This window comes from Amblyomma americanum, chromosome 5 (assembly GCF_052857255.1).
Source record: "Amblyomma americanum isolate KBUSLIRL-KWMA chromosome 5, ASM5285725v1, whole genome shotgun sequence".
In the NCBI taxonomy this organism is placed as follows: Eukaryota; Metazoa; Arthropoda; class Arachnida; order Ixodida; family Ixodidae; genus Amblyomma; species Amblyomma americanum.
The window spans coordinates 207,632,231-207,660,013 of NC_135501.1; the positions used below are offsets into that span (position 1 = coordinate 207,632,231).

Genomic DNA, 27,783 nt, shown 5'->3' on the forward strand with positions numbered 1-27,783 from the left:
AAATTTGCGGTCGTCTCCTCATTGCGCCTCAGTTTCCGTACTAACTGCTAACCGTCTGGTGCGTTTCGCCGATGTGTTTGCTCTCACCTTGCATGTTACGTCGAGTGTAGCACGGCTGTACCGCGAGATCTGTGCACTTTCATTTTTCTTTTGTTTCTGCCATCGTTACGCAATAAGTTATCCCCGTCAGGGTGTTATCTCGTTTGTAATATCTTTCTTTTGATATTGCTTTCGGCGAGAGATAGGTGAGCTGTCTGATTTCATTTCGCGTTTCTTATCGTTCTTGTTATTTGTACCAAAAGTGGGCTTCGGAACCAGCTTAATTAATTCATTGTTGACAACCTGCGCGTGTAAACATGCCGACCAGGAGATTGGAGGAAATATCGCGTGCGCGGTACGCGTTTCCAGGTTTTTCAGTGTAGCGTGCAAATTGGGACTCCGCCGTGCTTTGCTAGAATCCCCTTGATACGGCGCAAAAGCGCGCGGGCATATCTATTATTCAACGGGTGCAAAGTGCACATTACTCCGTGGAAGGGTTGCTGTTATTGTTCAATATTCACAATGCCACAGACCCGTTTTAAACCGCTTTTATTTTCTACATTTTGCGAGCGTCATCATACGAGTTCTTACGTAGTTGTTGTTTCTGTTGTTCCCTTAGATCAACCGTTCAATAACCGGGACCTTAGTTAAAGGGGCTCTGGAACGCCTTCCGAGGAGAGCACATTAACTCACTTAATCACTGCACTGTGTTGCCATGAAAACCAGAGCCAAATAATGCTCTTCTACATGCAGCAGACGACCCACAATCCCGCATTAAAGCTGGCAAGCCCTTCCCGGCGACTTTTTCATGCTCGCGCCCTCCTCCGTCCCCTGCATCTGCGTAGACATGGTGAGAGGTGGCCATTGGTCAGATTCTTTCAGACGTCAGGCAGCTACCGTGGCCGCGGCCAATAACCCGCCTAGCTCGATCCGGCGGGTCGGGAAGCTCCGCTCCCAGTTGGGGGGTCGGTGAAGGAGCAAAAAGTGACGAGAGGAGAGGGAAAGGCGCGAAAACACATAAATTCAAATTTTAGCTACAGGTAACTCAGCTTCTACAAAGCGCATTTAAAAAATTCTTGCTGGACACTATTCGTGAAGCGGCGTTCTTCAAAATCCCAGGCATGCCGCAACTGTATTAGAGCCCCCTTCACAGCCCCTTTAAAGGCACGGATTTTTCCAACTTCATTGCATGCAAGTGAGGAACATAAATCTAAATCTGTAAACAAAGAATTTCGGCTTTACTAGACGAACAGAATGCGCATTTTGAAGACTAGCAGATGCACTGCTTGCTTTCGAAGTGTGTTCCGGCTGTGTGCTTCAACGCGATGTAAATTATCTAAATCACTCCAGCATCGCCGGGGTTCAGGTTTTTTCAGCCTAACTAGCGTGTATATGCAACTTGTAGTTAATTCATCTCTTCTGCAATTCTATTTCTCCATCATTAATTGGACCCCACCCACACCCCACACACACGCACATACAAAAAATACTGTATAGGCATCTTAAGAACTTACTAAACATCAAAATTCTTCGCTGTAAATTTACATGTATTTCAAATTGATCATTGTTTCTACCTCAGATCACTCTGTCACCTAAGATTATCATTGTAAGGGAAAAAAAAATTGGTTCACGCCGCGATGTGAAATGATGTGCCAAGATGAAGCCTTTATGCTATCCCTGCCTACCAGGTTTCTTTAAAATTAGGAGCAAAAATGACCGCATGCAAAATAATGAATACTATAGAGCGAACGAAGCCCACTGCAAAAACTACTCACTGCATCACTGCGGGCCGACAAATGATTGTAAAAGGAAAAGTAGATTTTGATAAATAACTGCAGCCAGAAACGAAGAAATAGAAACGAACAGCTTGCAAGGGAGTCGGGTCGTGGGGAAAACGCCGCGATGCGGAAAAGAAATCGATATGGAAGAATGCAGACAGCAAGAGCGTCGACGACGAGCACATAACGGTTTTGCTCGCGCGCCCGCGCGATTGCAAAACTTTGGGGAAAAAAAAAGAACAGCCGATTTATTGAGAACCGGGAAAAGCTTTTTTTGTCTTCCGTTTGCGCGCGTGTATACTGCCAAGCGCCATTTCATTCCTCCCGCCGAGAAAACCGGGTTGTTTAAAAAGGGGAAGCAGTAGGGATGAAAAACGAGGCAGGAAGAGAACGTCAGAAATGCGGTAGACGGAGATCAGCAAATTGGTTACAAACAAGGTATAAACAAACGACGGTTAGGAAGGTTTCAATAAAGTGTCGCTGAAGAGGAAAAATGCAAAAAGGAATGCGGGCACGAAAAGGATAATAAACAGTAAAGAACGTTGGCAACTTGAAAAGACATTCACTTAAGCACAGATAAAAAGGAGTAGAAAAGGGTGAGGTTAAAAAGCAAGAGCGAGGGTTAAACAAGTCATGAATTTCTTGGCGGAGGCAAAAAAGAACGAGATGCCCGTTTAGATTAAAATCGATAACAAGGAAGAAAAAAAAGGGTGATGGGGAAGGCGAAAGGTATAAGGTGAGGCAGTTTCTGCGATAATGTGTTGTGCACGGCTTCTTTATTTTGGGCCTTATTGGAACAAGCGTACATTTTACGACAACGCATCCATACTGTTGCATTTGGGTTGCAAGCCCCAAGGGTAGCGTTGGCCGGGCGGCCTGGGGCAAAGCTGGAAACATCCGAAGGTCCCGGCAAAGGATGACTCGACTGGCAACAGAACAACTTATTTATTCTGGCATCGCAAAAGAGCAGCCGGTCAGGGCGACCACGTTACTCGAAGGACGAAATCGAAGTCTCTCGTTGGCGTCCGGGGCAGCCCCCTTTATACCCACGGAGTCGAGGGCAAGAGGGAACGGCTTGGGAAGAGTCATCCGATACGGCGACGCTTGAACATGTTCAGGCGTGACGGGCGCGTCCGCCAGGCCGGCGCCGGTCAGACCTCCTCGCCTCCCAGTTGGAGAGCTCCTCTCCCCGGCTGCCGCGCTTTGACAAGCGTGGGCAAAACATGCACACACACAAACACGCACGCACGACGACACGTGGCACTGAAACCTGCCTGGACGCGCTTGGCGGGAGGCGTTGCGGCAGCGATGAACGAAGCCGCGGCATCCGGTGCATCCGCGCCGGCTATACCGCGCGCTGTAGGCGAGACGTAACAGACCGCCCCGCCGGGAGAAGGAGATCCCGATGGTCAGGGGACTGCATCCGCTGTCCAGAGGGATGTCGCTCGATGATGCTCGTAAACGAAACCGGTCGTCCCTCGACGTTGCTTGAGCGCAGCGCACAGAGAAGGCCTCGTTCTCGGGTTCAGGATCACATAGGACACTGTAAAGTCACTTCGGGAGAGTTGCCATTTTTGTGCTCGTTCCCAGCAAGCGTTAGAACTACGCCGAAACGCAACCGCTCAGTCAGCAAGCACAAGACAACCCTCACTAAGCTCTGCCAGGCTCTTTCCCCTTTTATACTACTGCCTAGTTCCTTACAGTAGTCAAGCAGCACTCAGAACGCGTCCACAAATTGGAAAATTGCACTAGAAAGCACATAATCACTTTGAAACACTAAACAAAAGCAATATGTTAAAAATCCTGCCTCAGGAAGAAAACATCAGTAACCAACAACTTTGAGGCGGATTCTTACGTTAGGGGCTTCGACTTAAGCCATCGGCGTTACCGTTGAGACTCCCCTTTTTGTAACGCACCTCAAAGGAATATTGTTGCAAAGCGAGGCTCCAGCGCAGGAGGCGGCCATTTTTGGGAGAGATGTTCTGCAGCCATTGGAGAGGGCAGTGATCCGTCTCAATGATAAACCTCGAGCCGGCTAGGTAGCATGACAATTTCTGAACGGCCCACACGAGACACGCACACTCTTTCTCGGTGGCGCTGTACGCCTGCTCACGACAGGTCAGCTTACGACTAGCATACAGGACGGGGTGTTCCACTTCTCCATTGTCCCTTTGGCACAGTACAACGCCCATGCCTCGCTCACTAGCATCGCACTGAACAACGAACCCTTTGGTATAGTCTGGCGATCGTAGCACAGGCTGGCTTGTTAGGGCGCTCTTTAGGGCGCTAAAAGCTCTCTCCTTTGTCTCGCTCCAGACGACTGTTTGGGGCTCTGTTTTTCTTAGAGCATCCGTCAGGGGAGCCGCGATATCGGAGTACCTGGGGATGTACCTCTGATAGTAGCCGGCGACACCCAAGAACGACCGAATATCGGTCTTCGTGCGCGGTTGCGGGAAGTCTCGCACAGCGGCCACCTTTATTTCAGAGGGGCGGCGACGACCCTGTCCAATCACGTGACCGAGGTAGACAACCTCGGCCTGTGCTAATTGGCACTTGGGAGCCTTGACTGTCAAGCCCGCTTCGCGCAGGCGGGTTAGCACTGCCCGCAAGTGTGCCATATGCTCAGACCAGGATGCGGAGAATATCGCTACGTCGTCTAAATACGGTAAAGCAAATTCTTCCTGTCCCCGCAACACTTTGTCCATGAGGCTTGAAAAGCAGTATGGCGCGTTCTTCAAACCAAAACTCAAAACTTTAGGACGGAATGTTCCCATTGGTGAAATGAACGCCGCATACCTACTAGCCTCCTCTGTAAGTGGAACCTGCCAATAACCCCTGACAAGATCTAGGGTGGAAATAAACTGAGCGCTACTAACTTTCTCAAGGCGCTCCTCGATGTTAGGGATCGGATAAATTTGATCCTTAGTGATAGAATTAAGCCTGCGGTAGTCGACGCAAGGACGAGGTTCCTTGCCCGGTACCTCAACTAAAATCAAAGGGGAGGTATAATCACTCTCACCCGCCTCAATAACACCGAGCTGTAGCATTTTCTTTACCTCAGCCTCCATAATATCGCGCTGGCGGGGTGACACCCGGTACGCCTTGGATCGTACTGGCTCTGGCGAGGTAAGTTCTATATCATGAGTAAGGACAGAAGTCCTACCAGGCCTCTCAGAGAACTGACCTTGAAACTCTTGTAAGAGTTGGTGTAGTTCGGTTCTCTGCTCAGCTGACAGCGGTGCTTTAATGATTAAGTCACTAATGACCTGATCAGTGTCTTCCCTGTTCGTCACTGAGCCTAGTCCCGGAAGCTCTTCTAACTTTCCCGTGTCGGGCATTTCCTCTCCTGTACCTAGTGCCTTCAACGCTACAGGCTCAATTTTATCCAGTTCGGACGTGCTCTGGATATCAGCTTGCTGCGCCTCCGACCCTTTTTCATTGTTTTCAATTTTATCCAGTTCGGACGTGCTCTGGATATCAGCTTGCTGCGCCTCCGACCCTTTTTCATTGTTTGACAACGTCGGCCCCTCAACTACCGCCTTTGCAGCGAGCTCCCGAACTCCTGATCTGGTTAAGGCCTGAACGCTAGCCTCACCAAACAAAAGCCCCTTCTCGCGCAGGAGGTGATCGGACCTGTTCGAAAATAGGTACGGGTAGTGGGCGGGCAGCCTAGATGACACTACGGCCTCCGTCTCAAGTGCTCCGAAAGGTCCTTCAATAAGCACTTTTGCTACGGGCAGACACACGCTGTGAGCTTCCACGGCTTGCTTGATCCATGCGCACTCGCCCGTGAACATATCGGGTTCTACGTAAGAGGGGTGAACTACATCCATTGTAGCTGCGGAATCACGAAGCACTCGGCACTCTTTCCCGTTCACGAGGAAGTCTCGCATGTAAGGCTCGAGAAGCTTCATGTTCTCGTCAGTGCTACATAATGACAAACACACGACTTCTCTTTTTGTTTCTGGACACTGCGCCGAAAAGTGACCCGGCTTCTGGCACGTATAACACACGCGCGCTTGCCTCGCCTCGAACCGCTTTCTGCGTTCGGCTTCGGCTGCCGCCGTCTCCTTACGTTCGGTCGGACTGCTTTCACTCGCATCCGCACTACGCGTGTCCCCCCTTGCTCTCATGGGTGTGAACTTCGGCCTCTCAGACTTGGAGCCAAATTCACCCTTTTGACCGTCCTTAGCTCCGCGAGCCCGACGCGTCACAAACTCCTCGGCTAGCTCGGCGGCTTTAGCCACTGTACTAACGTCTGGCCTATCCAAGACCCAGTACCGCACGTTCTCAGGTAACCGACTATAAAACTGTTCCAGCCCGAAACACTGCAGAATTTTCTCGTGGTCACCAAACGCTTTCTCTTCTTTGAGCCACTCCTGCATGTTTGACATAAGCCTGTAGGCAAACTCTGTATATGACTCATTTCTGCCTTTTTCATTTTCCCGAAACTTCCGACGGAACGCCTCCGCTGACAGCCTGTACTTTTTTAGCAGACTCGATTTCACTTGGTCGAAATCCTCTGCCTCCTCTCTCTTCAAGCGAGCGACTACGTCGGCCGCCTCGCCGGGTAACAAAGTGAGCAAGCGCTGTGGCCACGTTTCCCGAGAGAACCCCTGCTTCTCGCACGTTCGCTCAAAGTTAACCAGGAACAAACCAATGTCCTCTCCAAGCTTAAACGGCCGCATCAGGTCAGTCATTTTGAACGATACCCGTTCTCCTGCACCGTGTGCCTGACTTCCATTACGAGCGCGTTCCATCTCTACCTCGAGACGCTTCATTTCTAAAGCGTGGTCGCGCTCTTCTTTCTCTTTTTGCTCTTTACGTTCGCGCTCCTCTTTCTCTTTTTGTTCTTTACGTTCGCGCTCCTCTTTCTCTTTTTGTTCTTTACGTTCGCGCTCGTCTTTCTCTTTTTGCTCTTTACGTTCGCGCTCGTTTTTCTCTTTTTGCTCCCTCTCCTCAATGGTCTCAAGGCATTCCGACAGCTCGTCATCCTCAGCCTCCAACTCAAGAATAGCCCTTAGCAGTTCTGGTTTTCTGAGTTTGTCTGAGACATCCAGACCCAACTCTCTTGCAAGCTCCAGCAATTTCGGTTTGCGCAACGACTTCAAATCCATGGCTGCTCCGAATGCTGCTTTCTCTACTGCCTACTATTGTCTTGCCGCAAACTAACCCGGCAGCAACGACAACACAATTACCAGCTCTGTTTCTGACACTAACAAAAGCCTGGCAAAACTCAGAAGAAGAAAGTCCCGCACTCACCAAACCTCGCAGCCACGAATTCAGCGCAGTCGTTCCGCTGCAGGCAACCAGTCATCACACAGGGCTCGTTGCACTGCTCCCGGATGGTCGTTGTGCTGCTCAGCATACAGTTGACCGCATATCTTCGCTGCTGGCCTCCGTTGTCGGGATCTCACCGCTGGCAACCAGTTGTTGCATTTGGGTTGCAAGCCCCAAGGGTAGCGTTGGCCGGGCGGCCTGGGGCAAAGCTGGAAACATCCGAAGGTCCCGGCAAAGGATGACTCGACTGGCAACAGAACAACTTATTTATTCTGGCATCGCAAAAGAGCAGCCGGTCAGGGCGACCACGTTACTCGAAGGACGAAATCGAAGTCTCTCGTTGGCGTCCGGGGCAGCCCCCTTTATACCCACGGAGTCGAGGGCAAGAGGGAACGGCTTGGGAAGAGTCATCCGATACGGCGACGCTTGAACATGTTCAGGCGTGACGGGCGCGTCCGCCAGGCCGGCGCCGGTCAGACCTCCTCGCCTCCCAGTTGGAGAGCTCCTCTCCCCGGCTGCCGCGCTTTGACAAGCGTGGGCAAAACATGCACACACACAAACACGCACGCACGACGACACGTGGCACTGAAACCTGCCTGGACGCGCTTGGCGGGAGGCGTTGCGGCAGCGATGAACGAAGCCGCGGCATCCGGTGCATCCGCGCCGGCTATACCGCGCGCTGTAGGCGAGACGTAACAATACCCTTCTCCTTAAAGCAGTCCCCTAGTCATCGGGTTCTGTGTATGGCGTGCGTCCCGAACTGCAGCGATATTCGTGCGCGTTCCACGGCTGCTTGGACGCTGGTTCGGGGAAACCGGGTTTCGGAGTCTCCGCGGCGCGGGATCCAGGGAGAAACGGGAAGGCTTTTTCGGAGAAACAATCGGTCGCCGGGACTTTTCCCGCCGGCGGTGTAGGCACCCGGGCCTTTGGAGTGGGCTCCTCTACGTATACCTCTTTCCTTCTTTCTTCGTTGGTGAGTCACTCAGGTCGGCGGGGCCTCGAATGCTGAACCTCGCTTCTGGGGAAGCCGGGTTTCAGATTTTGCGATTAGACGTACAGCGTGCTCTGTGTTTGATTTCAGTGTTGGGGAAATAGCTTTGACAACCTTTTCCCGAGAATTTTGGCCTGCGCGGCCCGCTATTGTTTCGGCGAACGAATTCTGGTTCGAAGTCCGCAGTCGTATTTTTCGAGAAAAAATTTCGCTGTTTAATAAGACAGCCAGAGCCTGTGTACTTTAGTTTCTTTCTTCAATGTCTTGCCGTACGTATATATCGTTATTCATATAATCTTTTAATACACGCTACTAGATCTCGGGTGCATTAATTACAAAACAGCGAAGTTATTTCCCATATAACACGGGTGCAGTTCTGACGAATCAGTATTTGAATGACGACATGCAAAAAGAAAAGAAACAGTTCCAAAATTCGTCAAGTTCTGTGCTAACACTGTCTGAACATTCATTCTCAAAAGAAAAGAAAAAGCTAGCTTCATGCGTAGCTATTACGTAGAACCAAATGCGTTATACATTTATTATACCCAACAGGCACAAAAAGGAATACAGGGAAGTCTTTTCTTTTGTCCTTATGCTGGAAAGGGCCTCCTCACTTTTCAGCGGCACTCATCCTGAACCTAGTAAGACAAGCTTACTTGTATCGAATCGCGGCGCGATTGAAAGCGCGGCATTCGCGCCACAAAGTTTGCGTGGAACCGTTATGAACTGAATCCCGAACGTGGGCGGGTTTCCCCTTTGACATATCGCGTTCGGGCACTTCGCTTCCTTTTGAATCAAGTCGGGCGTGGGCCTCCCGTGAAGAGCTTCCTACGAGCCCGGAAAGCTTCGACACTCGCCTGCTGTCTGTTGTCTCTTGCACTGCTCCACACGCTTCCTTATCTCTTATTGCCTCCTGTGCTCTTTTGAATGCCGAGTGCAAGTGGAGGGATTGAATTTGAAGCAGTTAAGAAGCGAGTCAGTTCCTTTTCGCTGTGCGCGTCGCTTGTCGGAGTATTTCAATTCGTGAGGACAGTAATAGAGAGATGAACTGACCTCTGACAGTCGCATCTTTTCATTTGTTCAGCGAAGGAAAAGACAGATAGGCTTTCGGCCACGCTGCAGCGGGGGCTTTAAGTGAAGGTGAGCTATTGAAGGCGGCACTTGTGGGCTCTTTTGGTGACCTGATATGGTGATGTTCCTGTTGGTTAATTGTTGTTTTAATTTTCATTCATTTACCTGCTTGTGTGCGCTTAGCCGCGAAGTGTTGTCAGGCTGTGTGGATGTATCAAGAAGTTCACTGCTCAAGTCTGTGGAGGGGGGGGGGGGGGGGGTAGTGCGTCTGTTTTTTTTTATGTGTCTGCCCACGGTAAAAGCAGCCACCGAACAAAAAGGCTAGAGAGAGAAACGTTATTCCTACGAATAGCATAAAATAAAGACTCTCGGGCTGATACATTGTACTAAGCGAGCGGAGCTTACCTCTGTTCTGCTGTGCGGCAGTGCTCACAGCCATCCTATTGTGCGGCGAATAAGGGGCAGGGCAAAGGTCGTGCACGACGTTATCGAGCTGGTGGAGGTCGCGATGCATTGCCTCTCATCGGTGATGACCTTCCGTCTCGTCGGTACTGCGCTGCGGTTTTCTTAACCGAGAGGAGGGTAAAGTGAAAGCTGATTTCAGTATTTGAGGGGCTCTTCCACTGACTCTTTATCTGCTCGCATGGTATCGCCCTTCGCTCCTGGTTGAGTACGTGGTTACGCGTGAGAAGGGTTAACTGAGCAGTAAAACCTTAACTGATCAACTGGTTTCCTGGATGCTGGGGCAGCCTGTCCGGCGACTCTAAGATCAAAGCGATGGCCGGTTAAACCCGAGCGCTGGCTGGAAGGAAAAGGAGGAGGAAAAAACTTGAAAAACGAATGATGAGTGGACGGTCCTCGTTGGACTTGCGAAAGAAACGCGACCTCCTCTTGGCTCGGAGGGCTTCCGCGTGAGTTAGATAAAGGCCAGACATGGGCAGTTGGCTCTACACTACGTGTATGCCAAGCCCGCTGATTAAAAGCAAAAGAGACACGGCGCTCAGAAGTATTGCACATAACTAGCACTTGCATTAGGCTGAGATACCAGACGTGGGATGCTTTTCGTGCGGTTTCGCGTTCGTTAACTCAGAATGAACCAACGCCACCTAGATCTATATAGGTGGCGTTGGCTCAACCCATGGAGGAAGAAAAACTAGGAGGGAGCATGACGTCCCTCGATAAAGCCTCTGCAAGCCATCCTCCTCTGACGCCGCTGCCGAGGGCCCTTTTGCGCGATGACTCTTGGGAAATAGCCCTTTACATAAAAACCGGACTGCCAACCAGCTTGGATCGCGGTGCTTTTTAGTGAACGTCCGTGCTCGATCCGATGTAGCGAAACCGAAATCCGGCTAAGAGCTACCGCTGCCTTGTCACACGAGGGCCTGTTTCCCATGATGCTTTCCATTATATTTTTTATGACTATAATAGGCTTCAAGATTATGACATCACGCTCTATTATAGTTTCTTTTTTTCCTCCACGGTTCAACCCTATATCGCAGCTAGCGCGGCGACGCAAAGCTTTACATGCTGCGTGGTTTTCGCAGCGGAAGGATGAGACATAAGCGGTCTGTGGGACGGGACACCTGATACTGGAGGGGGGTATATAGGCTGGTTGTTTTTGCTGTCGGTGCTTGCCTGAGCTGTCTGCTGTGTCGCGCGCTCCTTTCCTGCCTGGACGCTTTCTGGGGAGGGCAAGACAACACACTCCGCCCTTTTTTGTGTATGTTTGCTTCCGACGACACACCGCTTGTCAGCAGCACAGCTGTCCCGTGTCCGTGCAACGGTTTGTTGCGTGCGCTGCTCGTGTTGCGGAGGCGATAACGGGGCGAGGTGAGAATGGGGGAAGGAGGGGGAGGAGGAAGGTGGCAGTCACGTGTCTCGGGGGACTTGCGTGCGCCGTTCGTCGGCCGCTTCTTTCGAAACGTGGCACACTGCGCCGTCCGTCACGTGCGGGTCACGCAGTCTCGGTCGCGACGTTTATATACACATCGTTCGACGCGACGCGCCGTCTCCGCCGGGCCCGTGACTCGAGAGTGCAGCGAGGGCAGACAGAGCGGCGCCGCCGGAGGAAAACATTCCGCCGCCGTCGCAGCTCACCTCTTCCTCTCTTTTCGCTTTGTTTCTCGTTCTTTCTCTACGCTCTACTTCTTTGTGTCCTACCTTCTTTTATTTTTCTTCTCTCTCTCTGTTTCCTTTCATTATTTCGCCTGTTTTGCCCGTCTGCCTGGGTGTCAGCGTTTTCCTTCGGCGCTGCCGATCACGTTGCATGCGACTCGTCGTGCTGGTTTTCGCACGTGAACGCGACTGGGTCCCTTTGTTTTCCTTCTCCTCTTGGTTGGCCTGTCGCGTGGGAGGGAAGCTGCTTCGTATGAACATCAAATGTACTACGTATGTCTGTGGAGCTGTGGTCGGCAGCGCTGAGGAAGTGGTTTCCAGCCCAGCGGTGCAGTTTATAGTTTAGCGTACCGAGCTTCCAGGGCTCGTTAATAAGCGAAATATATCCGGAGCCTTAGACTAAGGTGCATTGCGCGTAATCAATCAATCAATTAATCAATCGATCCACAACTAACGAAGCATGGAAGTAGGATAGAATAACCGTCCATAGAGTGCGCTTTCTTTCTTTCTTTCTTTCTTTCTTTCTTTCTTTCTTTCTTTCTTTCTTTCTTTCTTTCCTTCCTTCTTTCTTTCTTACCACTGTGTATTATCCGCTCAGCCGGAATGGCGGCTGGTGTTTGTACTTGGTTACTCACTCGTCCTCTTCTTCTCGTGTCATCTCGGCTTCGCGGCGGCGTTTTCATCCCGTCTCTCTCACTTTCTTTTCCGTTCTTTTCATCGTCTCACAATAATTTTTGTCCCCATACCCCGCCCTCTTTATTTTCCTAATTTTCCCACACCCGCCTTTCCTTTCTCATGCACGCAGCCCCACTCAGCTTTTCGTCGTCACTGTGTTGCGATCGTGGCGCATGAATGCGGCGGCACTTTTCCTAGCCTATAAGCGAAGGAATAAAGCGAACCGCGCGACATTAGAACGGGAAGCAACCGCTCAGTGCAGTGAAGGGGGGGAGTGATTGCCGCTTCCTTAGCGCCAAGAGCTCGTTTCTTGAAAGGCGCCATACGCCGACGACGCGACGTCGGCGGCGCTTTTATTGTTTAATTCTGCGCGCCTCTTCCTCCTCTCAAAAGAAGGGAAGACCGAAAGTGAGGGAAAATGAGGAACAAATAAAAAGCGATTCTATTCACTGCCCCTCCGCCGTTTCTCCTTTATATCATGCCCGAGGAAAATTCCCTCGGTTGCCTGCGTCTCCTTCGGGTGGAAGCAATGGGGCGAGCGTGCAAAAGCGATACCTGCGGTTGCCGTGGCAACACTGTGCCGGAATAGCTTCTGGCCGTTAAAATGGCTCAATGGCGTGCTAAATTTGTGCCCGATTGCAGTGCTGGGGTAGCACTGTTGCACGGCGAGATTTGTACTTAGCCCTCTTTTGACTCCGGTGCTGTCAGTTCAGCTTGGTTGTTAGTGCAGGCACTCCTGCCAGTTACGTGGGTGTCCACAACTGGCGACTTATTACGCATCTGTCCCGTCACTTGTCGCTTTTGCTTAATCACCACGCCTGTGATGTCATATATGACGTAAAACGCACAACGCTGATTGGCGAGCTGCCGCTCGGCGCTTGGTTCAGCCAGCGCAACCAATCCAACATGCTGTACAGTCGGGGACATAAGTCTGTGGACCACGTGTTCTTCAGGCGAAGCCGATAGCTCTGCTATTTGCCGGCTGCTGTACACGACTCCCAGCTGTTCACGCCAGGGCTGGATTTGTTGACAAGGGCTTTAATAATAATAATAATTGGTTTTTTGGGGAAAGGAAATGGCGCAGTATCTGTCTCATATATCGTTGGACACCTGAACCGCGCCGTTAGGGAAGGGACAAGGGAGGGAGTGAAAGAAGAAAGGAAGAAGGAAGTGCCGTAGTGGAGGGCTCCGGAATAATTTCGACCACCTGGGGATCTTTAACGTGCACTGACATCGCACAGCACACGGGCGCCTTTTTTTCCTCCATAAAAACGCAGCCGCCGCGGTCGGGTTCGAACCCGGGAACTCCGGATCAGTAGTCGAGCGCCCTAACCACTGAGCCAAGGGCTTTATCTGTTTTTCTTTCTCGTTTTACAGATAAACAAAATGTATACGGCACGGCTGAAATGTGCAGCAGTGTCTCACGTACCTTAGTCTTGATCCTAGAACATGCATGCAGGCAGCCGCAGTCGAAACTTCGTTTGCCTTCTCTTGGTATCTTGAACAATTAGACGCAACCCACCCTTTCTGCTTTCATGTCAACAACGTAAATGCTGCCACTGGAACAGACAGCACACGCTTTCAACGCTGTTAATGTCACGTTTTTATTTATCTCAGTGCTGACCTGCTCGAAGCTACAGCGCTTCCATCGTGGAAATAGAGCGAAGCTCTGCGTAAAATTAAAGGAAAGGCAGAGGAAATCTCGGAAGCAATTTAACTGGACGCGAGAGATCAATTCTATCTCCCTCTTCTTAGTGGTGCGTTTATGTCTGTCTTTTTCTGGTTTTCTTTCTTTTTCAATTTTTTTATTCCCTTTTCCATTCTGTTAGCTCTCCTGTGATAATAATTTTGGATGTACTCTTCCCCCCCCCCCTCCCGCTTTCCCGAAAGAGCTTTCCTTTCGCTTGCTTTCCCGGAAAGGGGAGAGGAGGGAAGTTTGAACAGAAACTTCCGCGAAGTGGCCGCAGAAAAGACGAAGACAGTCGACCTTGCGTCCCGGAACTGATGGCCCAGATTTTTCCCCTTCCGGTCGCCATTATCCCGCTGTGCCCCCACCGCTACTTGTTTGGGCGATCCCTCCCCGTTTATTTCTTCGACTCGCTCGCTGTTTCTCCCCCTAGGGAACCTAATTGGTTCCTTGTCGAAACTATTCGGTCTAGCATGGGGTTGCTGCCAGAGACTACAGACGTCCCTCTGATCGATGGCTTGATATCCATTACGTATATATAGCACGCTGACCCGGAAATGGTTGCTGTTCCACCAAAAGAAGAAAAGAACACAACAAAACGAAGCTGGAAACGGGCAGAGAAGAGCTTTGCACTTCGACGATACCTAATCTTCTTGAGCCTCGAGCGACGTGGAAAGAGTAAGCTACGTCAGAGGGGCTTCGGGCGACCAGGTGCACTAACAAGTGTGCAGACGTATTTATGTGTGCGGAAACGTAATCCAGATGCATGTGTTAACGCAGGTGCGCGCTTACGGTGACGGAGATTTCGGTTCGTGTACTTTGTATTGCCGCGTTCGAATTGCGGGCAGTCGAGCTTTACTTGCATTTCTGCTCACCTGCCGATGTATTCTGAACAAGTGTACTTAATTCCATCATTATGCGCGTGTAACGAAGACCAAACACTTCCCGAACGGAGTAATTTTAATGCGAGATTCGCCCTGTAACGTAGCTAAAACGGGAGAAAGGATTTAACCTGAGCCCTCCTTATTTGCTTCTCTGCGGTATGTGATGCGTGTATTTAAAGTAAGGCTAATAGGAGTAGCTTTTTGTACGACACGGTACTGTAGTGGACTTTAATGTTCCGAAGTGACATATATAGGCTATGAGGGACGCCGTGGCGGAGGGCTCCGGATGAATTTCGGCCAACCGGGGTTCTTTGTTCCGTAGTGAGTGCAGCCCGACTGATGGTGATCATGATAAAGCTGATAAGGACCTACAAATTCGCTCTGCTGACAGCGCATATACGTCGTGTTGGCTTTCCGTTTCTGAGAGCCGCACAGGCAGAGCAGTTGGCGGCAAAGCTGAGTGCAGGGAGACGCGTGGCTGCGTCGTCCGAAACTCAGCGTATATTCCCTGCATGTCTGCTCGCCCTGGAGGCACGTTTTTGTGTGCACTAGCCTGCATCGTAGCACTTAAGCACAATGCTATTATGCTACGCCACGGGGTAGAGCCGCTGCAGCCGGCTCAAATCGCCTTAACAAAGGCGCGCTCATAAAGCGCAGTAGGCTTAGCGAGCAACCGCTGGACTGAGTTAATAATCCTGCAGCGTTATCCCCGCCGTCCAGTTGTCTATTTCCCATGAGCGAATAATAGTGGACAGCGCTGTCGGTAAGTGCATCTCTGATTTCTTCAGCTTTAATCGTTGCCATCCGTCACCAGTTTTACATTAATCTGCAGACCGGAGAGAGCGAGAGCCCTTCCGTGCGGTGAAATGCCTACAGCAGCAGGTGTTTCTGGGTAACCTAACCTAACCAAGGCGAATACTCGGATGTCCTGTAAAGAGGAGACGCTCGAATTTCAAACTCGCTCAAGGCGGTTAGACGCGGGCTTTTGAAGGTCAGTATGTGTTTAAAGAGGGGCTAATGGTTGGAGGGCTTCGAGCAAACGCTGAGGCTTGATTCATATTCGGTTGCTTGCTCCGGGGATTGAGCAAATCACTCTGCTTATTGACCTTTTGTACCGTCTTTTGTTTTGAATGACTCTTGAGCAAACAGCGAAAATGACATTAAGAGAAACCTGTGCGAACCTGCGGGCTTCCCGTGAAGAGCTTCTTGACAGTGATATAAAAAAAATGAAATGTGAGAAATATTCTTTGATCTTTTTATTCTATTCAATTAGTGCAGCATTCAGTATGATATGTTGTGAAATGAAGGAACGAATTAAACGCCGGAGGGGCCGCTAAGTGGTCATCGCTACTCATACGTTCATTGTACTACTCACACAGCAGATTTCCCAGGTTCATTTGCCATGTAAAGTGATTTAAATCCTAGGGGGCGCTTCTTGCGCTGTCGTTTGTCAAGATAAATGAAAAGTTTAAACGCAAAGAAGGAAGTTGCAATCGCGTTTCCGACTCGGGAGTCATGAGGGAGGAGGATACAGGGCAGTCGAAAGCAAAGCGCACATGTAGTAGGACGGTCGGAGGCAGCTGTTTCAACAACTCCAGCACTACAACAGCTACAAGGTTCTGCTCAACACGAACGACACATCTTTAGAAGGGAGACGGCCGGAGGGGCCAGGACTTCGCTTTTGATGCACGCTGCCCTGGGCGCCGTCTCGCGACGTCTATTTGAATGTCCTCTTCCTTCCCCATCCCTTCTCTCTCTTCCCTCCTCCTCTCGTTTGCTCCCTTTCTCTCCGTCTTCTCGGTGCCTCCTCCTCCCTAAATGAGTTCAGCGTCACGAGAGCTTGGGAAAAGAGTGGCTGGCCATTTTGTCCTGATTTTGTGTGTGTGCGTGCGTGAGGAACTTTACTGCATTACATTTTATTATACGACTATTATGGACTACCGATTATACATACCTATATTGTGCTGCTACACTGAAGGATTTACTCAGTCTCAACTTTACGGTGCGGCGATGGAACCTGTACAGTCGTCGCCAGCCAAATCCGGAACGCAACCATGCGCATGCGCTGTCTCTATTTCTACGCGGCTTCTCCCTCCAGGGCCCAAAGTCATCGAGGCATAACAGGCTAATCAGCTCGGCGCTTATGTAAGGTAGGAACCTTTTACATAAATGGCTGACCATTATGAAAAACGCGGAGTTGCAAGCAAGCTTATCACCTGCCTCTAATGCCTCAGCCTGTCTCTCGGCATCCACACTAATGCCAACAAATTGTGGGAGCTAGGGACGCCGGTTGTCTGCCAGGAGCCGTTTCTCACGTGACAGCAGCGCTTCGTGACTGACTTGACCGGAGTATTCTATACTGTCGTTTGCTGCCGTGACTAGCCGTCGTCATGGTCGAGGAACTGCTTGTTCTAATAATTGCGTTAATTAGTCCGTTTACAGAGGTTAGAGGACCAGATGTAGTTAATTGCATCTAAAGCGGAAATCAAGAGGATAAAATGGGCTTTGGCAGGGCGAATAATACGGCGAGCACATAACTGATGCTCTGTTAGGATAACCGAGTGGTTTCCAAAGGAAGGAAAGCATATTTGATGGCTGCAGATAGTGTGGTAGAGAGATGAGATGAGCATAGATCATCGTTCTACAGTAATGGTCGTTATCTGGAAGATGGGGGTTTGGATAATGATTACGATTAGTCCGTGCCTTTAAGCGAGGCTGGCTCTACGTGTGCTAGCCAGGAGCCGCTAGTAGCTGAGGCTTCACCTCCATGGGAGTCACAAAGACCTCTATTATATCTGGCTTGCTTGACATTGTAACCACGGTCCCAAAAACGTGCATACCTCTTTACCTGATAAACGCAAACTAGTTCGAGTCGCAGTGTTTACAAAACATCGTTCTCTCACTCTCTTTCTCTCGTGCGTGCTCGTTCTTGAACTGCTTTGCGAATTCGGCGCAGTGGCTGTTCATGCGGACGCCATGGATATGCCTTGTTTCACGCTGCACCGTACAAACAACGACGAGACGGGGAGGGCAACGTATGGCGACACAACGGGAAGAATCACTGTGGCCCGATGATCCCCGCGCAGCGTTTTTACGACGTAGCCCCTCTTTTTACGAGTAAAGTTTAACGCTCCATGAAGCGAGTGGGGGGCACAAAAACCGGTGTCGATTGATAGCGGCTGAAGCGGACGAGGACGATGCGTTTTGTGAGCGCGGAAGCGAGCAAGGGACGGAGCGAAGGTGATAGCAATGAGGAATAAGAAAAAGTCGCCGGTTTGCTGCATGGTGGCCATAAAGGGAAGCGGATTCGAGGGCTGGGCGACTGAGATAGACAGAATAGAAACAGAAACTTGGAAAGAAAGAGGGACTCGAGCATGAGAGATGGATAGATTGAAGGAGGGATAGATCAGAGTATCCCCGGCGGCGTTTCGGTTTGAGTCTAACACGAACTTGGGTCGAGAATAAGAAGAAAGAGGCGTTTCTGATTCGAAACCCTCTGTTTGGCGAAAGAATTGCGGTGAACGGCGCAGACACAAGCGGAATGCGTTGCCTCAGATCCCTGGCTGAATGTGTACGAGCGCGCCATTGAGTTCAGGAAACGAAGAGATGAAAAAGAGAATAATAGGACTCCCAGCGGGATGTTTGAAAAGTGATCGCTGAAAAGAGGGAAAAAAAAAAGCGCGGTATGGGCTTGGTCTTTAGAAACAGAGGGTCTTGAAAGACCTTTCTCTAAGCAATGGGACCAAATCACCGGTTTCTCGTATGTGGTCTCCTCAAGACTTGGATTGGCGGACATCCTGATGATATTTTGATGGCCCCGGCCCTTTGTCACCCTCCTCACCGTATTTCTGCGTCCCATTATGTTTATAGCTTTATCTCTTCAGCATTATACGCACTGGGGCCGGTGACGATAATGTGAAGATCAACACAAATGGAGAACCCTTCGCAAATTCAAGAAGCTCGTTCTGACTTTATTTCTTTATTTGATTCCGGGTTACAACACGATTACAAAGTAAGGGCAAAAAAGTACTGAGAACCCGGCTGACGCAAAAAAAAAAGAGTAAAATAAAAAGTGCTCGCAAGGCGAAGTGGAAGAGTTGGCCCTCTTGTTTGGTCGTCGTCATCGTCGGCGCTTTGTGCGATGCGAGGTACTTGCTGATTCTGGCGAAGAACACTTGGCGCGTCTGGGTGGAATCGACTGCACTTGAGAACAAGGGGACGGAGCCTTTATTCCGGGTTCGCCGTGTACATGCGGGTGTCCGTGCCTCTTCGCATGTCTGTTTGTACTGAACAGTTTGGCTCGGTTTGGATTGAGGTGACTTTGGTGTTGTCTCGTTAGTGACCCTCAATTAAAGGAGTTATTACTCCCTTGTAACAAAACTACTCCACCTTGGGGGCTTTCCCTAAACATTTGACCAACGCTGTTCCCACTTCGAGTTATTGATCAATTCGCTCTCGCCCTACCATAAGCTTGGCGTCCCGGTTAGCTCAGCTGGTAGAGCGACTGCTCCGGTGAAGCGGTGGTCCCGGGTTCGAACCCCGGACCAGGACGAATTTTTCTTCAACTACGAAGTTTCTGGGAAAGCTAACCCGGGACCAGGACGAATTTTTCTTCAACTACGAAGTTTCTGGGAAAGCTTCCTTTGTAGCCGTATGGTAGCGCCTGGGTGGACGCCAATGAGTAATTACTCCCTTATTACAAAATTACTACACCTTGGGGGCTTCCCCTAAACACTTGACCAACTAAATTATCTCGCGAGGCCGGAGTGGTTTTGTATCCTAGCCATTCTATAGCTTCACGACCGCCTCTGTGTTCAGCTGTTTGTTGTTCAACTTATTTTGTTGTGGATGTTTTCTTGCTTTCGATTTTGTCACTTTTTTGTGACTGGTGTTTGTTTCCATGGTGCGATTTTGCTTTTCATTTTTTTTGCTTCGGCATTTTATGTTGCGCAGAAACGACTTAGGCTAGCAAAATTTCCTTTTACATTAATGGACTCTTCTGTGGAGCCTACTAAAATCCCTAGAAAGTGTGTCCCGCTTCCTCCGAATTTATCCAGGCAGCGGGATTTTCTTAGCCGCAGAGTGGGGTCCTTGCGGAAAACCTAAAGACCAAAAGTTCTAAGGTGGGAAGAAGGGTTCTCTTCTTTACCTTATACAGATTTTGAGCTTAGGCGTTGCCATAAGTGCTGAGAAACAAAGGCTAAGAAACAAACACCGCTGCTTAGTTACTTTTAGCAAAGACAACACATTGTCATTGGAAGCTTTCGTACGCGTTGGGATGTGCGCAGTTCATATCAAGGTCGCAGGTGCAAGTCATATCAGGGGAACACCTCAATAACAAGCAGTCGTCGATTACTCCGCCAGTGTAGACGAGAAGCGCACTCTTTGCTTTTATAAGTGGCTTTTTTCTGGTTCCACCGTGCAAACTATATGTTCCCTTAAGAATTGTTTTCTTTTTTTCCTTCGTTTACTCAATTATAACCGCCTCATTTGCGGGGAAAAAGACATCCAAGAACAAGAAGAAAGTAGAGAGTTCATTTTGTCGCATCAAATTCTAGCACAACTTGATTCGAACCCTTCCTGCGTTCGGGGCTTCCAGCCACGCTCGGTGTTCGCTGTTTGATGAGGGAAATCGTGATCATTATGAATCGTCGTGACGACGCCAATCATCAGCCTGATTGTCATCAACACGGAGCGATGTGTTTTCTGCTTGTGGATTCGCTAGCGTGGATTTTTTACGTGGTTGCGAAGATGTAGCCCGTTTCCAACCTCATCCATTTTTTTTTTTTTTGCGTTTTTCCTTCCCAGCTCATTTTTCTCTCCCTCACAACCGCTGCTTCCACCTCGCACCCTCTCTCAGTTCCGGTTTAACGTTCGCGCGCTTCCGGATCGGGTCACTCCACTTTGCCCTAAAGCCTGAAAAAAAAAAAAGGCTGGGAAAATTGCATAGAAAATAAGGAGAGAGGAAAAAAAAGGGAAGAAAGACACCGGGGTTGGGTGAAAGCCGATACGTACGTCCGGAGAGGCGCAAGAGAGTCATGCAGGGGGCGTTTGCATGCAGCTTGAATCGCGTGTACTCCCTTCTTCATAGCGCGCTCACTTTTATTTTACGATTTCTTTTTTCAAACTCCAGTGCAATGAAAACAGGCGCCCCGGATGGGAACCGAGTATCCAGGAGGTGTTGAGAAGATAGCGCGACATTATTCCTCTGACCTCCTCTCTCTCTCTCTCTCTCTCTCTCTCTTTGTCCTGGGACGAAGGGAGCTTAAAGCTTTTAAGGAAAAAAAGTCAGCTCGTGAAACGGCGTGTCCTGCTCAGGTTTCCAACTGACGTGGTGATTAATCATCGACGGTTAGGGGGACCGACGTTTCGGACCACGCTTCCGGTCTCGTGTGTTGAGTCGAACCGGCTGCTGAAGTCGGCTGCTACTACTATCCGAAGCAAGCAAGTAGGCTATAGAAAGAAGAAAAAAAAATATTCTATGCGTCTCTGCATTGAAACGCGCCTTAGATCTAACCGCCAGAAATATTGGGATCAGTTGTGGTTCTCGGTAAAGTGCGGAGAGAAAGGCGCATTTTAATGCGAAAACGTCAGATGGCTCATGTTGCCCATAAAGTGGAGGCTTTACAAAACTCTAAGCAAAAAACGCCCTAAGCAACTTCGGTGTCTGCCAGGTTCGCTAGGAGGTCTTCTTTAGCATGTCTGGAGATGTCCCTGATTTCGCTTTCTCTGCAACTTTCGTCGATACATTCCAACCAACCGTATCTGTCAAGCTTGGCTGGACTCCGTATTTACAGGTTGTCGTGGACGCAGCGGCATGGTTGACGAAAACTCAAGCGCTTAATGCTACTTTTGACGACACCGCTCAATTCAGCGATCGGGTCGCACGGGGTGCAAATTGCGAGTCATGTTTCAAGGACCGGTCACATGTTATTGACCTGCACACCGGTTGAAGTTTGTCTGTACGGCCCAATTTTAAAGGCCATCGACCGGCCTGCAGATATCGCACGTTGAGCGATGTCCGTTGAGGAGCCAGAGCCATTTGGCCACTTGCGGCTCCAAATGGCAGCTCGCTCACGTCGAGCGCGCGAAAAGGGGACAAAACAAAATAGTCCTGGCGTGTTAGGGCACGTGAAAATTTGTCAGCCCCGCCGAATAAGTCGCACGCTTGCTCCGCGCTGTTCGCTTGGGGGGTCGAGAACCGTGATAATGGTGTCGTATGCACCCATCCTGCGCGAGAAAGAACAAATGGCACTGTCACTTGTTGAGGCGCAGGAAACCGATGGGGGAGGGAGGAGGAGGAAACCAGGGAGCAGGAAGAAGACATGCTGGGTGCGGGGGGGGGGGGGGGGGTTAAAATAGAAAGGAGGGGAGGGGACAGGCGGAGAAATCCACAACCGGCCCTCCTCGGACACGCTCCACGGGCTGTCCTGTTCTGAACGCTTCGTTGAGCATCTGCGCGCTCGCTGGCGTCTCTTCACCCCGCTCGAGGCTCTTTCCCTGACCGACGCGGCTCGATCCGAAGCGAAGAAGCGGGGCGGGAAGGGAGGGGGGGCACAGACAAGGCGCCCAAAGAAGGGCGCCTTGTCTGTGCCAGCAAAGCTGCTTCTTCATGAGAGAACGAAGAAGCGGTGAAAAGGAGAGAGAGAGAAGCGAAGAAGGCAGTGATGAAACGCGATGCAAATGGGAGAGGGTGAAAGTAACGAGGAAAAGGAAGTTCTCCCTCGAGGGGGGGGCAAAAAGCCAGGTGTCTCCTTTATTTGACTGCAGCCCTCTCTCTACTGGAGCACTCGCGTTCGCGGCGAGTTTAGGCAGCGGCTGGTTTGCTGGCTGCCCCAGGCAGGTGGGGAGCGCAGACCCTCCGCGGTCTTCACACTCGTGCCCTTTCCCTGGAAGCCTTCTCTCCTCTTTCTTTTTGTTATTATTCGCGCTTACGCTCTGCTCGTTCTATTCGGCCCGGGGGGGGGGGGGGGGGGGGGGGGCAGCAAGGAAGAGGTCGGGGACAGTGCCGAAATTCGGTTTCGCTTCGCTGTTCGCCTGTTGCCCATTTGTTTCGATTTATTTCCTTCCTTTTTTTTTTATTACGGTGGGTCGCTGAGCAGCTGCCGCTGTCTGCTCCGCCTGCTATGGATCGCACGCCCATATTCGCTGTCGCTTTTATCTTTCATTGTCTTTCTCTCTCGCTTTTCGCGTCCCTTACCTCCTCGAACTACTGGGCCTCCGAAAAAGTCCCGCACTTTCGGTGTGGGGCGCAGGGCCTGTCCCCCAGCCGCCGCTGGCTGCCTCCGCCGCAAATGTGAACGAACTCGTTAGGACTGCGCCCCCCTGTGTGTGTGTGTGTACCTCCCGGGTCTCTCCCGTCGCCCATTGTGTGGAACGGCGCTTTGACACGTGCTGCTGCTCGCTTTGTGGCAGGGTAGGCTCTCTCTCAGGTGTGCTGAACGGAAGCCTGAAAGACGAGGTCTGGACATGGGCTGATCTCTTTCACTTTCGTAGTACGTAGTGTCTTGCCCTTTGGGTTAGCATAGGCCCTCACAAGCGTGGCCACGCTGAGAGCCGCCTTCATCTGAGTCTACTGAACTTCCACTGCTGAACTTCTATTTCACCATTCTCTCACTGCGTTGTTGTTCTCTGTTTCAGATTTACGATGTGCTCAGCTGTTTTGTATATTTGTAGCGCTGGCTTAACGTGTTACCGTTAGAAGGGTCTGTGGAAGCGGAAATGGCGACCGCTGTTACGCATTGCCACCTCGGATATAACGAACTTAAGTGTGTTAACTTCAGATATAAGGAACCTAAGTACGCGACCTCGGATATAATGAACTTTAGTTTATTAACCTCGGCTGTAACGAACTTTCATTTGTTACTTCGCATATAACGACCTTTTAGTGTGTCAACCTGCTCACACATTCAAACGGTCCACCGAGGATCGACTTTTGTTTTTCTTCGTTTTTTCCAAACCCCCTGCCTGTGGGGGTTTGGATGTAATGTTTGTCTAATTTCTAATGTCCTATTGTGTGACTAGCAACACTAGACAGACATACGTTTTTGACGCGTCAGGATACGTGTTTATTATAATAGCTTTTTGTTAGGAGTCCGCTACAGCTTGGAACTCTTAGTATTCCCCCAAGAAAATTGACCCGTCTCAATTCTTCCTGCGTACAGTAGGAAAGAATCGATGTTGTTCACGCGTGCGCTTCGTCTTCTAGCTTCCGCTTTTTTTTTTCCCATCTGTGCGCTGCCGTTTTTTGGTGGTCGTAATACGTTACAACACACACGTCTTCTTCGGCTTCGCAATAATGACGCTGTCTCTGCAGGAGATTTACTTAATTTGCCGTAACCACGTGAGAGGAAAGCGTGCTCATCAACGTCGCACTTTGCGCGCGAAGCTGGAAAAAGAACAAAAAAGAAATACAACTGCCACGTCATTCGAGGAGAAGCCGGAGAAAGTAGAGTGCCTCCTCCCGGAAACTTCCCGAAAAGAGGCGGTAATAACAAAGCAGAACTGGGTGCAAGCAGAGGTTTTCGGGTGTTTGACACTTTAAAGCCGTGTTGTCTTCCGCAAGACCATTCGACTATGTTTGTGCTTAATCCCTCTTTCTTTCTTTCTTTCTTTCTTTCTTTCTTTCTTTCTTTCTTTCTTTCTTTCTTTCTTTCTTCTCTATCTCTCTCTTCGGAAGAGTGCCAACGTCACCGTGCAATTACAGCTGACGCGCACTTTTCTTCGAACGCATACAAGAACGAGACACCGCAGTCGAAACGAAAGGACTGGTTAAACACGCGTATGAGACAATCTAAACTTGTAAACGTTGTTATTGCGCAGACTGAAGGGCACATGTATATGCGCAGGAAAACATTCCAAATTTAATTTCGACCGTAGGCACTCGAAGTTAGACCGGACCCTTCCTCGGTCGTCTTATGACGCGCACATTAGCCGCATCCCCCGGTGGGCGCTTTTCCCCGTTTGTCGTCTGCTGCTGTGCGCACGAGCCGACGGCCTTCGCTTGTCGATGCAGACGACCTCCGAAGCGACAGGGAGGGCGGCGGAAGTGTCTCTCGCTTCCGGTCTTGGCAAGCGTCTCTCCCTCGCTTCCCGGTCCAGCGGGCACGCGGCACGTGTTTGCTTTTGTGGAAATTCGAGGGTGAATCGCTCGTCACGTGTGCCTCTGCATCTATCCAGGTGTGTGTGCGCTGCAGGCCCGCGTCGCACATGCGTGAGCAGCGGACAGAATCCCTGGTCGCCTGCTGCACCTGCTAAGCCTACAAAAGTTCGTCTGCTTCATCTGCGAGGTCTCGAAAAGTCGTCTTGCTAGGCTTGCAAAGCTTGGAGCAAGCAGACGACTCGCCTTCCGAGTTTTCTGGTGTAAAGTCATGCGAGCAGCAAATTTACCTAACTACAACATGCCTTGCCGCAGATTTCATCCCGGAGTGGACAACTGAGGCGAACCAAAAAAAAATCGCGAATAGGCACAAATGATTTCGGACTTGGAACTTATTTCGTATAATTCACAGAGCAGTGTTAGGCTATTGTATTAGCAAGTGTGTTTTCAATCCTTTTTAAACGTTTTTTGGGGATTTTTTTTAGCACATTAGAGAAAGTTTCCATACACTGTTTCGCGTAAACAGTGGAAAGAAATAGGCACTCTGTACGTGGAATGCCTAACGCGTGCGCCTCTCTAATACTGGTTTGCTGTGTCGCTTCGTGGGGCTGTCCGCGTGTCAAAACAAAAGATTCGCCGTTGCCCTGGCGAGCGTCAGTCATCATCAACGAGCGAGCGCATTGTTGGTCGTCCATTGTTTGTCACGTTTTATAAGTGCCACTAATGGGCTGCCCGAGACGCTTATGCCCGGCCATTTTCGTCGCTCTTGCAGCGCGCTCTTGTTCGTTTCGTTGCCGAGGTCGCTTGTTTGTTGTTCGCTCTGCACGGATAGGAACAAAACAAACGCGCGGCATTGCGCGAAGGAAATGCCCGAGCAGCACCGAGAGAGCCAAGGGTGGCGTGTTTTGGTGAAAAGATTGTACGACTGTGGCGGAAGATGGCAACAGGTAAACACTGCGGTAGTGGAGGGTAAATGCAGAAAGAAAGAAAAAGGGAACGTGGAATGGAACGAAACAAACAAGCAAAAAAGAAACCGACGTGGCGAGTGGTGGGTTGTTTGCTGTCGTCGCGCGCTTACTTAGCCGACCGAAGGCCTCTCTCTGCATGGTTCAGTTTGGTTTGGTGATTGATTTGTTGGTGGAGCTTGGCTGCGCCTCTTTCTCGCGCGTTTCAAGCGCGTTATAACCAGCGCGTGCATCAGCAACAAGGTGGTGAGATCAGCTTCTCCATTGCAGGTTTGTCTACGTATACGGCTGGTACAGCCAGCGCCATCCAAGAGCGTTTACTTCGAGAGCAGTTTCGTTTCTGGTGTACTTGTGTCGACAGCATATAGAAAATTAGTTTTAGCAGGCTGCATGTATAAAGTAAATAAGTTTTTTTTATAAGACACAGCACGCAAAAGACACAGCACGGGGGCTTTCTTAACCACATTCTTAAAGAAGAAAATGCGTTTGCATTTAGTGTAATGTTATGTGATGTCTAATGAGTGTCTATAGCCTTCTTCCGCGATTTTCCCGCCAAAACTTCGGTTGCAACCGGTTCCATTGTCCTTATATGTTATGTATGAGTCATAACCTTCTATATTGTTCGAGTACGTTCCACTGGATTGTCTTGTGGGATTTACTAATCCGACCCGCTAATCCACCTTAATTCATTTTTAAGGGGTAAGATTACTTTCAAAATTTTGATTTCCTAAGGAATTTTTGACAGTGGGATAACTTCTATATTTTCAACTTTGGCGGTGCCCTATGATTGGTCCACTCTGATCGCTTAACCGCTGCACCACTGCCCCGGCAGGTAGCTGTTTCAAAAACAGCCAGCGGTGGGAGTTGTGAGACTCAGGTTGCTCTCCCCAAGCTCCCCTAAGGTTGCCATGGACAAATTTAGCGGTGCTCTCTGATTGATCACTTGGGGTCACGTTATCCCGATGACGGCATCAGGGAATTGACCAATCAGGGAATTTCATCCCGGAGAAGCAGGAAACTGTATGACGACAGGCTATGCTATCGCATTAATAGACTAAAATGAAGCTTGCCTAAAGTGAACAGAGCAGTTACTAACGACTGCGATAGAGAGGGTTCGATGTGCACTTCTACTGAGAATCGATAAAAAGTTCGCATTCTCATCATTGGCCCATCATTGACTTTCCGTAGAGGTTTTGTGTGTGTGCGCGCGTGCGTGTGTGTGCGTGTGCGTGCGTGCGTGCTTGCGTGCGTGCGTTTCTACTGACAGTCATTTTCATTCGGAACTGAATAGGCAGGGGCGATAAAAAAAAAAAAAACACCGATTAGCGGTTATAAACACAGCTGGTTCACAGTCAAGTTCTTACGAACAACGCCGTTGTATTATTTGTCCGCTATCACATGTCGCGATTCGTTGACAGCGCGACCGCCGAGCGCTGCATATGTTGTCTTCCATGCGCAGTTCGAAGCCCTCTCCTTGTGCCGTGACTCATAACCATCCGCTAGAGGGGGTTCTCTGTCACGTGCACAGTGCGATGCCGTCGGCGAGCGGTAAACATGTGTTCGTCTTCCGTCTGGGACCGGCCGACCGAGGTCTAGGACCTCGTTCATTTTCTGGCGGCAACGTCGTCCGCCGCGATCGATGCCGTGTCGAGGAAAACGAGCGCGGAGCGCATCGACATAATGCGCGGCTGTATTTCGAGGAGAATTTCACGTCGCATTTTCTCGTCCTTCGTTAATTACTTTGCTCCCATCAAGGTCTTCGCTCACTGGTCTTCGTGTGAGCAAGTATAGGTGGAAGCAGTATGAGTTTACGAGTAATGCTAGTAATAATAATTGGTTACGTGGAAAAGAAACGCGTAGCTGGAGTCTCATTCGCGGTAGAGACACCCAAACTGCGCCGTGACGTTGGGCGAAGCAGAGCTGGAAGCGGTCGCGGAGTGAATGGCTTCGAATTAAGTTCGACCTAATGGGGAAGGGGGGGGGGGGGGGGGGTCTTTAACGTGCATTGGCGTTGCACTCCTCACAGGCGCTATTGCATTTCGCCTTAATCGAAGTGCAGCTCAAATTCCGCATCCTGCGACCTGTTTACTCGTGTGCTGAACGGAGCAACAATTGAGCCACCACGGTGGGTCACGGTTTGCAAACAAGTACAAATTTTATTATTTCTTCGCTGGTCGAAAATTTCTTGCGGGCATTATT

The 27,783-nt window shown here is 50.1% G+C and overlaps 1 protein-coding gene and 1 non-coding gene across 4 annotated transcripts in view; both read left to right on the top strand.

Moving 5' to 3' along the window:
- LOC144133536 (ribosomal protein S6 kinase alpha-5-like) overlaps positions 1–27,783 on the top strand; it is a 258,998-nt gene that overhangs the window by 164,729 nt on the left and 66,486 nt on the right. The gene's annotated exons all lie outside the window — the stretch shown is intronic.
- TRNAT-GGU (transfer RNA threonine (anticodon GGU)) lies at positions 18,998–19,071 on the top strand. The gene has a single exon. It is a non-coding gene; the product is annotated as a tRNA-Thr (tRNA).